The 13,522-nt window shown below is 52.5% G+C and overlaps 1 protein-coding gene across 2 annotated transcripts in view; it reads right to left on the bottom strand.

The window, feature by feature from the left end:
• The window catches only part of DYRK1A (dual specificity tyrosine phosphorylation regulated kinase 1A), a 96,623-nt gene that overhangs the window by 26,973 nt on the left and 56,128 nt on the right, over positions 1–13,522 (bottom strand). The gene's annotated exons all lie outside the window — the stretch shown is intronic.

Below are 13,522 nucleotides of genomic sequence, written 5' to 3'. Positions count from 1 at the left end.
CTGCCCAATTCAGCCCACCCCCCACACACACACCCAGGACTCTGCCCAATTCACCCCCCCACACACACACACACACACCCAGGACTCTGCCCAATTCACACACAACCCCCACCCAGGACTCTGCCCAATTCACACACAACCCCCACCCAGGACTCTGCCCAATTCACCCCCCCCCCCACACACACACACACACACACAGGACTCTGCCCAATTCACCCCCCCCCCCCCCACACACACACACAGGACTCTGCCCAATTCACACACAACCCCCACCCAGGACTCTGCCCAATTCACACACCCTCGCCCAGGACTCTGCACAATCCCCCCCCCCCCCCCCCCCCACACACACACAGGACTCTGCCCAATTCACACACAACCCCCGCCCAGGACTCTGCCCAATTCACACACAACCCCCGCCCAGGACTCTGCCCAATTCACACACAACCCCCGCCCAGGACTCTGCCCAATTCACACACAACCCCCGCCCAGGACTCTGCCCAATTCACACACAACCCTCGCCCAGGACTCTGCCCAATTCACACACAACCCTCGCCCAGGACTCTGCCCAATTCACACACAACCCTCGCCCAGGACTCTGCCCAATTCACACACAACCCTCGCCCAGGACTCTGCCCAATTCACACACAACCCTCGCCCAGTACTCTGCCCAATTCACACACCACCCTCGCCCAGGACTCTGCCCAATTCACACACCCTCGCCCAGGACTCTGCCCAATTCACCCCCCCCCCCACCCAGGACTCTGCCCAATTCACACACCCTCGCCCAGGACTCTGCCCAATTCACACACCCTCGCCCAGGACTCTGCCCAATTCACACACCCTCGCCCAGGACTCTGCCCAATTCACCCCCCCCCACCCAGGATTCTGCCCAATTCCCCCCCCCCCCCACACACACACACACACACCCAGGACTCTACCCAATTCACCCCCCCCACACACACACACACACACACGCACACACCCAGGACTCTGCCCAATTCACACACAACCCCCACCCAGGACTCTGCCCAATTCACACACCCTTGCCCGGGACTCTGCCCAATTCACCCCCCCACACACACACACACCCAGGACTCTGCCCAATTCACCCCCCCCACCCCACACACACAGGACTCTGCCCAATTCACACACAACCCCCGCCCAGGACTCTGCCCAATTCACCCCCCCCCCCCCCGCCCAGGACTCTGCCCAATTCACCCCACCCCCCACACACACACCCAGGACTCTGCCCAATTCACCCCCCCACACACACACACACACACCCAGGACTCTGCCCAATTCACACACAACCCCCACCCAGGACTCTGCCCAATTCACACACAACCCCCACCCAGGACTCTGCCCAATTCACACACAACCCCCACCCAGGACTCTGCCCAATTCCCCCCCCCCCCACACCGAGGACTCTGCCCAATTCACCCCCCCCCCACACCGAGGACTCTGCCCAATTCACCCCCCCCCCACACCCAGGACTCTGCCCAATTCACCCCACCCCCCACACACACACCCAGGACTCTGCCCAATTCACCCCCCCACACACACACACACACACACACACACCCAGGACTCTGCCCAATTCACACACAACCCCCACCCAGGACTCTGTCCAATTCACCCCCCCCCCCCCAACACCCAGGACTCTGCCCAATTCACCCCCCCCCCACACCCAGGACTCTGCCCAATTCACCCCCCCCCCACACCCAGGACTCTGCCCAATTCACCCCCCCCCACACCCAGGACTCTGCCCAATTCACCCCACCCCCCACACACACACCCAGGACTCTGCCCAATTCACCCCCCCACACACACACACACACACACACACACCCAGGACTCTGCCCAATTCACACACAACCCCCACCCAGGACTCTGTCCAATTCACCCCCCCCCCCAACACCCAGGACTCTGCCCAATTCACCCCCCCCCCACACCCAGGACTCTGCCCAATTCACCCCCCCCCACACCCAGGACTCTGCCCAATTCACCCCCCCCCACACCCAGGACTCTGCCCAATTCACCCCCCCCACACACACACACACCCAGGACTCTGCCCAATTCACCCCCCCCACACACACACACACCCAGGACTCTGCCCAATTCACACACAACCCCCACCCAGGACTCTGCCCAATTCACACACCCTCGCCCAGGACTCTGCCCAATTCACCCCCCCCACACCCAGGACTCTGCCCAATTCACACCCCCCCCCCCCCCCCCACACACACACACACACACAGGACTCTACCCAATTCACACACAACCCCCACCCAGGACTCTGCCCAATTCACACACCCTCGCCCGGGACTCTGCCCAATTCACCCCCCCCACACCAAGGACTCTGCCCAATTCACCCCCCCCCCCACACCCAGGACTCTGCCCAATTCACCCCACCCCCCACACACACACCCAGGACTCTGCCCACTTCACCCCCCCCCCCCCCACACACACACACACACACACACACACACACACACACACACACACACCCAGGACTCTGCCCAATTCACACACAACCCCCACCCAGGACTCTGCCCAATTCACACACAACCCCCACCCAGGACTCTGCCCAATTCACACACCCTCGCCCGGGACTCTGCCCAATTCACACCCCCCCCCACACACACCCAGGACTCTGCCCAATTCACCCCCCCCCCACCACACACACACACACACAGGACTGCCCAATTCACACACCCTTGCCCGGGACTCTGCCCAATTCACCCCCCCCCCCCCCACCCCCCCCCCACACCACACACACACACACACACACACACACACACACACACACACACACACAGGACTCTGCCCAATTCACACACAACCCCCACCCAGGACTCTGCCCAATTCACACACCCTCGCCCAGGACTCTGCACAATTCACCCCCCCCCCCCACACACACACACACACAGGACTCTGCCCAATTCACCCCCCCCCCCCCGCCCAGGACTCTGCCCAATTCACCCCCCCCCCCCCCCGCCCAGGACTCTGCCCAATTCACACACACACCCCCCCCCGCCCAGGACTCTGCCCAATTCACACACCCCCCCCTCCGCCCAGGACTCTGCCCAATTCACACACCCTCGCCCGGGACTCTGCCCAATTCACCCCACCCCCCACACACACACCCAGGACTCTGCCCACTTCACCCCCCCCCCCCCCCACACACACACACACACACCCAGGACTCTGCCCAATTCACACACAACCCCCACCCAGGACTCTGCCCAATTCACACACAACCCCCACCCAGGACTCTGCCCAATTCACACACCCTCGCCCGGGACTCTGCCCAATTCACACCCCCCCCCACACACACCCAGGACTCTGCCCAATTCACCCCCCCCCCCCACCACACACACACACACACAGGACTGCCCAATTCACACACCCTTGCCCGGGACTCTGCCCAATTCACACACCCCCCCCCCCCCCCCCCACACACACACACACACACACACACACACACACACAGGACTCTGCCCAATTCACACACAACCCCCACCCAGGACTCTGCCCAATTCACACACCCTCGCCCAGGACTCTGCACAATTCACCCCCCCCCCCACACACACACACACACAGGACTCTGCCCAATTCACCCCCCCCCCCCCGCCCAGGACTCTGCCCAATTCACACACCCCCCCCCCCCGCCCAGGACTCTGCCCAATTCACACACACACCCCCCCCCGCCCAGGACTCTGCCCAATTCACACACCCCCCCCTCCGCCCAGGACTCTGCCCAATTCACACCCCCCCCCCTCCGCCCAGGACTCTGCCCAATTCACACACCCCCCCCTCCGCCCAGGACTCTGCCCAATTCACACACCCTCGCCCAGGACTCTGCCCAATTCACACACCCTCGCCCAGGACTCTGCCCAATTCACACACAACCCCCACCCAGGACTCTGCCCAATTCACACACCCTTGCCCGGGACTCTGCCCAATTCACCCCCCCACACACACACCCAGGACTCTGCCCAATTCACCCCCCCACCCCACACACACAGGACTCTGCCCAATTCACACACAACCCCCACCCAGGACTCTGCCCAATTCACACCCCCCCGCCCAGGACTCTGCCCAATTCACACCCCCCCGCCCAGGACTCTGCCCAATTCACACACACACCCCCCCCCCCCCCGCCCAGGACTCTGCCCAATTCACACACACACACCCCCCCCCCCCCGCCCAGGACTCTGCCCAATTCACACCCCCCCCCCCCCTCCGCCCAGGACTCTGCCCAATTCACACACCCTCGCCCAGGACTCTGCCCAATTCACACACCCTCGCCCAGGACTCTGCCCAATTCACACACCCCCGCCCAGGACTCTGCCCAATTCACACAGCCCCCTGCGGATTGCAGAAAACAAGGTGTGGTTCTGTACGGCTTCCTATGACCAACATGCCCATATAGACGGCTTTAAAAGGGGAACATTCCTATAATCTTCTAGCAGGTGCTATGACGGTGCCACTAGAGTTCTCTGAGGTCAGACCATTGATTTCGGTTCTATATAACCGGCTCAGGGTTCTGTCTCCTGATGATGAAGATGATAGACGTGGTCAGTGTGGGCACTGGCCAATCAGGAGCCAGAAATCTTATAGAACATAACTGTATTGATACAATGTATAAAGCCAAAATGAGTGGCCACAATTATTCCATATACATGATTGGGGGGGGGGGGGGATTTCTCCGGCCGTATACATCCAATATTCAATTTAGCGGTAGATAAGACGAGAACACACCTTTCGTGTGGCCTAACACCCTGACGACCCCTGTGCCCCTTTCCGCAATGTGGGTCTTAAGCGCCGTTTTACCAACAACCAATCTCCTTTAAATAATGGCTCTGCGATGCCCCCTTCCCCCTCACGTCTGTGCCACTGAAAGGGTTAAGTGCAGAGGGGGATACATAAATGCATAAAATAAAAATTGGCGCTGATTGGGCGGACGGCGGCATGTGACTGCAGAACTAAAATTATCTGGCGGAGTCAACCCCGGTGCCCACCTGTTGCGATCCCACCACATGCCGGGGCTGGGTATTTTTAGAATGCAGTGCCATGTTTAGGGGGCATGCACTCTGCCTGGCACGTTTAACCCCTGCCAGCCCATGCAGGCAGCTGGGCAGAACATCGGGAATGGGGCACAAGGGCCTTTCTCCCCTCTTTCTTTCTCTCTTCTCTGGTATTTAGAAGGTGGCCAATTAAAGGCTTATTTCTCCGTTTTGTTCCCGGATTGTGCGGCGCTGCCTGCAGTGAGGAGGAAACTGCTGCAGATCATTAAATCCTCGTTTATCAACGTCTCTCGCCAGGCAACACAATGCAGGAGAACAGCGCGCGGGGCAGCCCAGCAACAGCGGCTAATTAGCATAGCCTGCCACTCACACGGCGAGCTCTGATTGGACGCGCTGCGGCAAAGGCTGAGCCAATCACGGCCGCCCTATGCAAATCGACTTTGCTCCAGTTGCCAGGGCAGAGCCGCGCGCCGGCCGCCCAATAGGAAAACAAACAATAAACAAGAACGAGGAGTGAAACATTGTATCAGCGCCGCCGCCGCTCAGCTCAGCGCAGCATCGGGGGGCTCCGGCACAGGGAGAATGGGGGGCAGCTGCAGGACACGGCGGCTCATTACTGCTCTGCTGCTGCAAATCGGTGCAATGCACTGGGGGAAAACGCACTGCTGCACCCAGGCGGTGTGCACGGGGGCAAAGAACTATGTCCCCTCCTCACATCAATGCAAAGTTCACGATGGGGTGACTGGGGGTGCATGCCATCAGGTGAGCCCCCTGCATCCATACTTACCACTTAGAGGTCACTTCTGTAGTCCTTCTTGTCGCCTGTTATAGGTTACTGGGGGAGAAACCATTAAACTTTCCCAAACTGGTGGTCTAGGGAGGTGAGAATACTGGAGCAGTATGGGCCCAAATGCTCATGTTGTGAGTGCACAGTCCAGTGAGCGGTGCGACTCAGTGATTGACAGTCCTCTCAGCTTACAGTAGAGTTGGACTCCGCCCACTGGACTCCTATCCATAAACAGGAATAAGATGCAAGTTGCATTGAAACTTTTCCCATTTATAGATCAATCTGATCAGCTCCAACATCCCACCTACAGATCAGCATTTTCATAGGTTCCCTTTAAAGGTGTTTTTTTTTTTTTTTTTTTTTTTACTATGGGCCTAAAAAACAACAGGCATATAGTTACTAACTACAGCCCTGTGCTACCCCGAGTCCTGCCAGTGATTCAGCTTCTCCACCTCAGCAGAGCAGCTCTTCTTCTTCTGGACTTGCTCTGTCAATGGGAGAGACTGCTGACAGATCACCAGCTGCTCTCAGTCAGACAAGGAGAAGCAGCTGTCAATCAGCAGGACGTCAGCAGTCACACCCGGTCATCAAACGCGGAAGAGAAGTCGCTGCTCTGTCCACGTGACATCAGCAGAAGCCGCAGAATCGCCAGCCGGGGCCATCTATAACTGCCCTGTGCTGGCAGACATCGGCCTCGGGCACAACAGGCAGGTAGTTAGCATCTACCTTTTTGTTAGTTTTTAGGCCTAAAGTTTAAAAAAAAAAAAAAAATTGTCCTGGATAACCCCTTTAAGGGGTGGTCTCAAACTCTCATATCCCCGTTCTGGTTTAGCAGATCATGTTTCAAAGCAGTTTAGACTTATAGGACAGCGACCCCGGATATATATATTTTTCTTATTTTCATTTATTGTTAGAATATATATATATTTATAGAATTTCCTCTATTTATCTGACTGCAAACTGCAGAAATTTCTGCAACAAATCTGTGTTCCCTAAACCTAATGCAAGTAGAAACAGAAGGACTGGTCCCCTTTAAATTGGAGATGGTGGGAAAGTGGTGTCCAAACCAAACAGTGATTCTAAACCGGTCTCTGGCTGTGTTGGAGCCACTGTAGTGAAGAGCATAAGATTGCAAATTGGGGGAAGGGTCCAGATAATTGAAAAGACGGGGGATGGCCGGTGTATGATCGGCAGTATTCAGAAAGAGCTCGTAGCCCCCCCAGCATTGGTTATCACTCAAGTCTTGAAGAGCAGGAGCCATTGGCTCAGCAAAAAGTGATGGACACGAAGAATAAAGTCGCCAGGGATCAACCGGCGAAGTCAGCGAGAAGTCATTCACACTGGCGGGAATTCGCAAGGTCACACTGATGCGGGCAATCGAAGGGTTAAGTATCCGGCCACAGCAGCGTGATGCAAATAAGTCCACCCCCCCTTCGGTTTCATCCTCTGTCATCAATCAGATGTTTTAAAGAGATGTGAGATTGTGCAGGGTTTGGAGATGCTTTGCTGTAACAGCTGACAGCCACAGATTCCCTGCTGCTTCTGAGAGAGGAAACCCAACAGCTGGTGAGCGAGGAATGCCCGGCTCAGATCTGACCCATCAAAGTTACCCTGGTGCCACTCCGCTTCCCCGGCCAGGGATGGGGGTCTGCAGGCCTCCTCTTACTAAATCTCACATCCACCTTTGTCCCCAATTCACATTTTTTTCGAAGGAGGCGAAAAACATCTAAGGAACAAAGTGACAAAAAAGCCAAAGTGACAGAACGGGGGAAGATTTCACCTAAACGATACAATATAGATCACAATAAAGGGACTTTCCTGTTCAAAAACAAATTACAGACGATATCTGAAGACTGGGGCATCTAGCAATGACTGACGCATGTTAGCAAGTCCTGTCTGTACACGACTTGCACTGCTCCCATCCCATCCGCTCCGTGTGACGCCATACGGTGCTTCAGCGCAGTGATGCCACCTAGAAGCAATAAACTATCTGCCTCCAATATTGGGGAGACGATATGTATATTCAGTACTGAATGGTGGCAGCAACCCAAAAAAATGGATTGTTTTAGACGCATAGGTTTTAATATAGGAAAAGGCCGGCGGTGCTTTTCCTGAAGAATCAACGTTCTCATCGTTTTTGCGTCATTTTTTTAATTTACTTTTTTCTAAAAGAAAATATGGAGGAAGAAGGTGGATAAGATCGCTTCTTTTAGCCTCTTCCGGGCTTTATAAAGACTGAAGCGGTATAAAGGAGTCATAAAAAAAAAACACATATGCACAGCAAGTCGTTTTTACATTGCTGTTCAAACTTTCATTATTTTTTACTTTTTTTTAGCGCTTTTTGAATAAGACGCCGTGTGCACATACCCTAAGGTTGGACCCACCCTGGCCACATTAGTTTGGCTGTTAGTTGACGTTCCATGGGCCCGATTAACAGGGCAGTAACTACAACCGGAGCAGCCGGGGCACTACCCCGGGGCCCCAACCACCCAGGGGGCCCCAAACTGATGGTAAAAAATTGTATTTTAATACTTTAATTTCTCATAAAATACCCAGCTCCTATATTCCTGTCAGACAATGTCACCTGGAGGACAGGAGAGACTATCATTTCAATAATTTCCAGGAGCTCTGCCAGCTGTCAATGAATGGAAACCTGCACTGGCCTGGAGAGTCTCATAGCACAAGATGTGTAACAATATGTTAGTCTGGAGATCACAGAGAGTTGGCGAGGCCGGCACAGTGCCCACTGACTGTAACCAACTCTCAGCATCATTGAGAGGAGACAGTCTCAGCAGACACAAAGATCTCTGTGACAAACTGTGACAAGCCCGGCTGCTATTTAATAAACATATAGCAGTTATTTGAAAATTGTGCAATATTTGGAATTATTCACCTTATTCATTTTCCAAACATATTCGCTGAATATTTAACTTCTAAAACTTGTATCATAAACAACAAAATCTATTAAAGTTCTTGTGGAACGTGGTGAAGCCTGTGTGCTGTATACAGCAAAGCGTAGCAGCTTCACCACGCTCCACACAACCTCTAGTGATTGAAATGTTCAGGGGCCCCACTATGAAGTTTTGCCCCGGGGCCCCGAAGTTTATAGTTACGGCACTGTCGATTAATCATCTTATTTTTGTCTTTTTAGTGCAAATAGTCACGTGCAACTATAACTTCTGCACACAAAAATTCTGGTGGTGTACAAAAAAAAAACAACGGTGGGAGGAGGAGGGGATTGGATTTTGCAAAAGAAAGAATTTTCTAAAAAGTCCCAAATGCTGAATAGGCCACAAACATCTGGATTATAAAAACCATGCCAAAAAAAAACAACAGACAAACAAGTAGAAAGCAGACTCCAAAATATGGACAACTTAAGCATTTGGCTTAAACCAAAAACAGCTTTACAACATGGAAAAACTACACAAAAATAGGTGCAAATGCAATAATGAATGGGGGGCCCCCAACATTCATGTATCCAGTGCTTGGATGGTTTCATTATTTCCAAGTTGCCCTGCATGTGATGAGTACAGCGCCGGCGTGCTGCACTGCTAAGGATCCCCCGCCACTGCCGGTGTCTCCTCCGGTCTCTTGGCTTAAAGGGGTTGTCCACTACTTGGACAGTGCCAGAATAGAAGCACAGTATATGTTATTATTCATATGGGGGGGAAGGTGGGAACATAGGAATTGAAAAACGGTTGTTCAAGTATTGTACAACCCCTTCAATCTTCTTATGGGGGATGTCACATGAAAGCTGCAGCCAATCGGTGGCCACTCATTGATTATGATGTCCCCCACTGAACAGGAAGCCAGAAAACCAGGGGAAAGGGGACGTGGCAGAGCTGCCGTGGAATGGGAGAGGCCCGCTCACATCAAAGAAAACAGCCATATTTTTCTAATCAAGCCCCCCCTGTCTACATCAGTAACTAAATCTCTGCATTGTCCTGTGAGTCTAATTCTTCCTAGTAATTTATGAGCAAAAATGACAACAGGGCCTTAATTATTTGCTCATTTATATGGATCAATGACGAGATGCAGATTTGGGGTGCAACTAGAGAAGTCTCCTTCATTGGACGTGCACATGTTTTTTTGTTTTTTCTATGATTTAATGCTACTTCTTTTAAAAGATTTGAAGTTTCCAAACACAAAAAGGTCACAAAAGACTGAACGTGTGCACAGCACTTTAGTTTTTGGCTGTGCATTATGTTCATTTATTGCAGCGTTTTGTTTTTTTCATGCGGATCCCACCTGAAAAGAAAAACATTCAGAAACCCTTAGGATAGCAGATATTTTACTAATTGCTGGGGGTCAGACCGCGGGGACCCCCAGGTGTGCATGCTCCACCATCTCATCAATCTCTGCAGAGCCACATTTTTGCGACCAGTGATGGTCCCAGAGATCGGACCTCCAGTAAGTTATAATCTGTCAGTCAAATCAACTTATGCCCTCCAAAAAGGGGTAACCCATCACCACAGTACATAGCACCCCATAACCACTATTTAGAGGGGCTGTCCATATTAGGGAGTGGGGGGTCCGCTGTTCAGGATCCATGTCTTAGGTCAGAGTGGTAAAGGAGCGTCTATCGCTCTGGAGGACCGGCCCTACCCTGTGTTAGACACAACCCATCGATGTGAATGGGCATTGTGTAATACTTCGTTTCTCCCGCGGAGGTGCTGTAGGGAGACGTCACACTTACTGCTAAGTCTCCCACAAAATCACTGCCCGACCTCACAGCAGCTTCGGAGACTGGACGGATGGGAGGTCGTCCCTACCACGATCAGACTCAGGAGTGGTAATTAACTCCTTTTTCTCTATTTTTTTAAAGCTGCTAACTCTAGGAAAAGGTGGTGAATCAGGTCCCTATACGCACGTGATCCTCTCCGTGCACACTGATAGGCTGCGTGCCCACTATGCGTTTTTCAAGCGTTTTTGCTGCGGAGTTTCCGCAGCGAGAATGCTTAAAAAACGCTTGGTAATACGTGCCCCATGGTCCCCAATGATAATCCGCATGTGCTGTGCACATGCTGCGGAAATTTCCGCTGCGGAAAAATACGCAGCATGTCCATTAATTTTGCGGACAAGCAGCGTAATTGCCGCCATTAACTTGCACTGAAACGCTTAATATCCGCATCACTACATGTGCACATGCGGATATTAAGCAATTCAATGTGCGGATGGTACCCAGGTCTGGAGAAGAGGAGACTCTCCCCCAGACTCTGGTACCATAGTACCTGTAAAAAAAAAAAGAATTTAAAATAAAAAATAAAGATTATACTTACCTTCTGATGGCCCCCGGTCTCCTCAGCGATGCGTCCGGTCTGTTGTATGGGTCGTGGTGGTGTGAGGACCTGCCATGACGTCATTTAGTCATGTGACCGGTCACATGACTAAATGACGTCATAGCAGGTCCTTTCACACCACCGCGAGCCGTACAAGAGACGGGACGCAGCGGAGAAAACACCGGGGGACATCGGAAGGTAAGTATAATCTTTATTTTTTACCATTCTCATTCTTTTTTTTTTAACTATTACTTGGTCACACTATATATGCCGGTTGCATGGATTTATATAGTGTGACCAAGTTGTCAAGCACTTTCCCAAGTGATGCTAAAATCGCTTGGAAAAGTGCTTGATAACCCGCATGCAGAAATGCATGCAAAAACGTGTGACAAGCTCTTCTACCTGGCGGGATAAACGCATGTACAATCCACATGCGATTTTCCTGCCAGGGAGATGCGGAAAAAATATGCAGCATTTCTGCATGGTGAGCACTTAGCCATACATTGTAGTGACACTTATACAGGGGGAGTCTATGCATTTATAGATTAGATACAAAGTAGCAAAAGTCTATTTTTTTGCTTTGAAAGCAATCGGAGATGATGAGCGATAGAAAACGCCTGTATATATAACTGGGTATACAGGGAGGAGCAGCAGCACAGGCGGCCCCCCTGCTCTCCTGGCCAGATATCGGACCCTCACACTCCGTACATAATGCCGCACTTGGATTTTTAGCATGTTCCCCGCACATCAATTAGCAGACACATGATATTCGCAGTCACATGTGAGACGGCGCGCTCTGCCCAACAATTGGGCTATATATAGCAGATCTATTCCCGTTTCAGCTATTTCTGTGCGACTCACAAAAGCGTGAAGACACAGACGCGTGAACGCTCACTTATTTTTACTGACTCTGGCATCGCGCACACAAACAAGACGCGGCGTCCGTCCGTCCACCTGTGATGGGCGCGTGGCCGCAGCCTGCAAAAGGCTCCGTATGTACCTGTTGAAACCAAGGTGACCCCTGAGGTTGTATACAGAGCGGGGAAAACCACGTACAGAGCGGCAAGAAAATTCCTAGAAATGTCTTGCTGGAGGGCAGAGACTTACGGGCGATCCCCTGTGGATGAGAGTCTCACCTTTTGGCCAAAGAAGTCGTTGCTCGGATCTAGGTGGAAAATGAATGGAAAGGCAGCTGTAAGCGAGTCTATACGTGGCCACCGCTACATTCATTCTCCATTTGAATGCGCTTGACCCCCCTGTTTTGTCCATAGGTGGAGTACAAGCATTAATGAAAAGGTAGGAATACCACTTGTCCGGACTATACAGGAAATCTGAGTAGCATAATGTAGGGGCAGAGACCCTGATTCCAGCGATGTGCCACTTACTGGGCTGCTCCCTGTAGTTTGGACAAAAAGATAGGTTTTATCAGCAGGAGATTATCACTAGAGGACTAGAATTCTGCTGCCAGTGAGGGTTATACAGAGCTGCAGCAGGTAAAACAGGGATTTTATCAAAACTGCAGCAAGCAGCCTAGTCAAGTGATACATCGCTGGAATCAGGGTCGCTGCCCCCACATCGTGCAGCTTTCAGATGAAGTAGCAAAAATCTGGTGACAGATTACCTTTAAGCACTTCACTGAAGAGGTAATTGGCTTAAAAAAAGTGTTTACAAGCTGAATAGAAAAGTATCTGCAAGCTCTGGGCATGGTCTGCTGTCTAGCAGTGGTGGTCAGTCGCCAAGGAAACGAGATGTAAACTAAAATGTTAATATCTCAAGAACGGATGAAGATTTCAACAAGCAGTAAAATTGTGAAATTACTGACAATGCCCATTCGTGAAGATGTGTATAACTCTAACTTATGAATGGTATTGGCAAGAGCACAAGGGCGGCAAGGCAAGCAAAAGGGCGGCAAGGCAAGCAAAAGGGGGGCAAGGCAAGCAAAAGGGGGGCAAGGCAAGCAAAAGGGGGGCAAGGCAAGCAAAAGGGGGGCAAGGCAAGCAAAAGGGGGGCAAGGCAAGCAAAAGGGGGGCAAGGCAAGCAAAAGGGGGGCAAGGCAAGCAAAAGGGGGGCAAGGCAAGCAAAAGGGGGGCAAGGCAAGCAAAAGGGGGGCAAGGCAAGCAAAAGGGGGGCAAGGCAAGCAAAAGGGGGGCAAGGCAAGCAAAAGGGGGGCAAGGCAAGCAAAAGGGGGGCAAGGCAAGCAAAAGGGGGGCAAGGCAAGCAAAAGGGGGGCAAGGCAAGCAAAAGGGGGGCAAGGCAAGCAAAAGGGGGGCAAGGCAAGCAAAAGGGGGGCAAGGCAAGCAAAAGGGGGGCAAGGCAAGCAAAAGGGGGGCAAGGCAAGCAAAAGGGGGGCAAGGCAAGCAAAAGGGGGCAAGGCAAGCAAAAGGGGGCAAGGCAAGCAAAAGGGGGGCAAGGCAAGCAAAAGGGGG

The sequence above is a fragment of the Phyllobates terribilis genome, unplaced genomic scaffold (genome assembly GCF_046119375.1).
Source record: "Phyllobates terribilis strain yellow unplaced genomic scaffold, ASM4611937v1 Scaffold_2__4_contigs__length_985480577, whole genome shotgun sequence".
Classification (NCBI taxonomy): Eukaryota; Metazoa; Chordata; class Amphibia; order Anura; family Dendrobatidae; genus Phyllobates; species Phyllobates terribilis.
The sequence above is the reverse complement of the archived record's forward strand: the minus strand, read 5'-3'. Positions and strand labels throughout refer to the sequence as shown.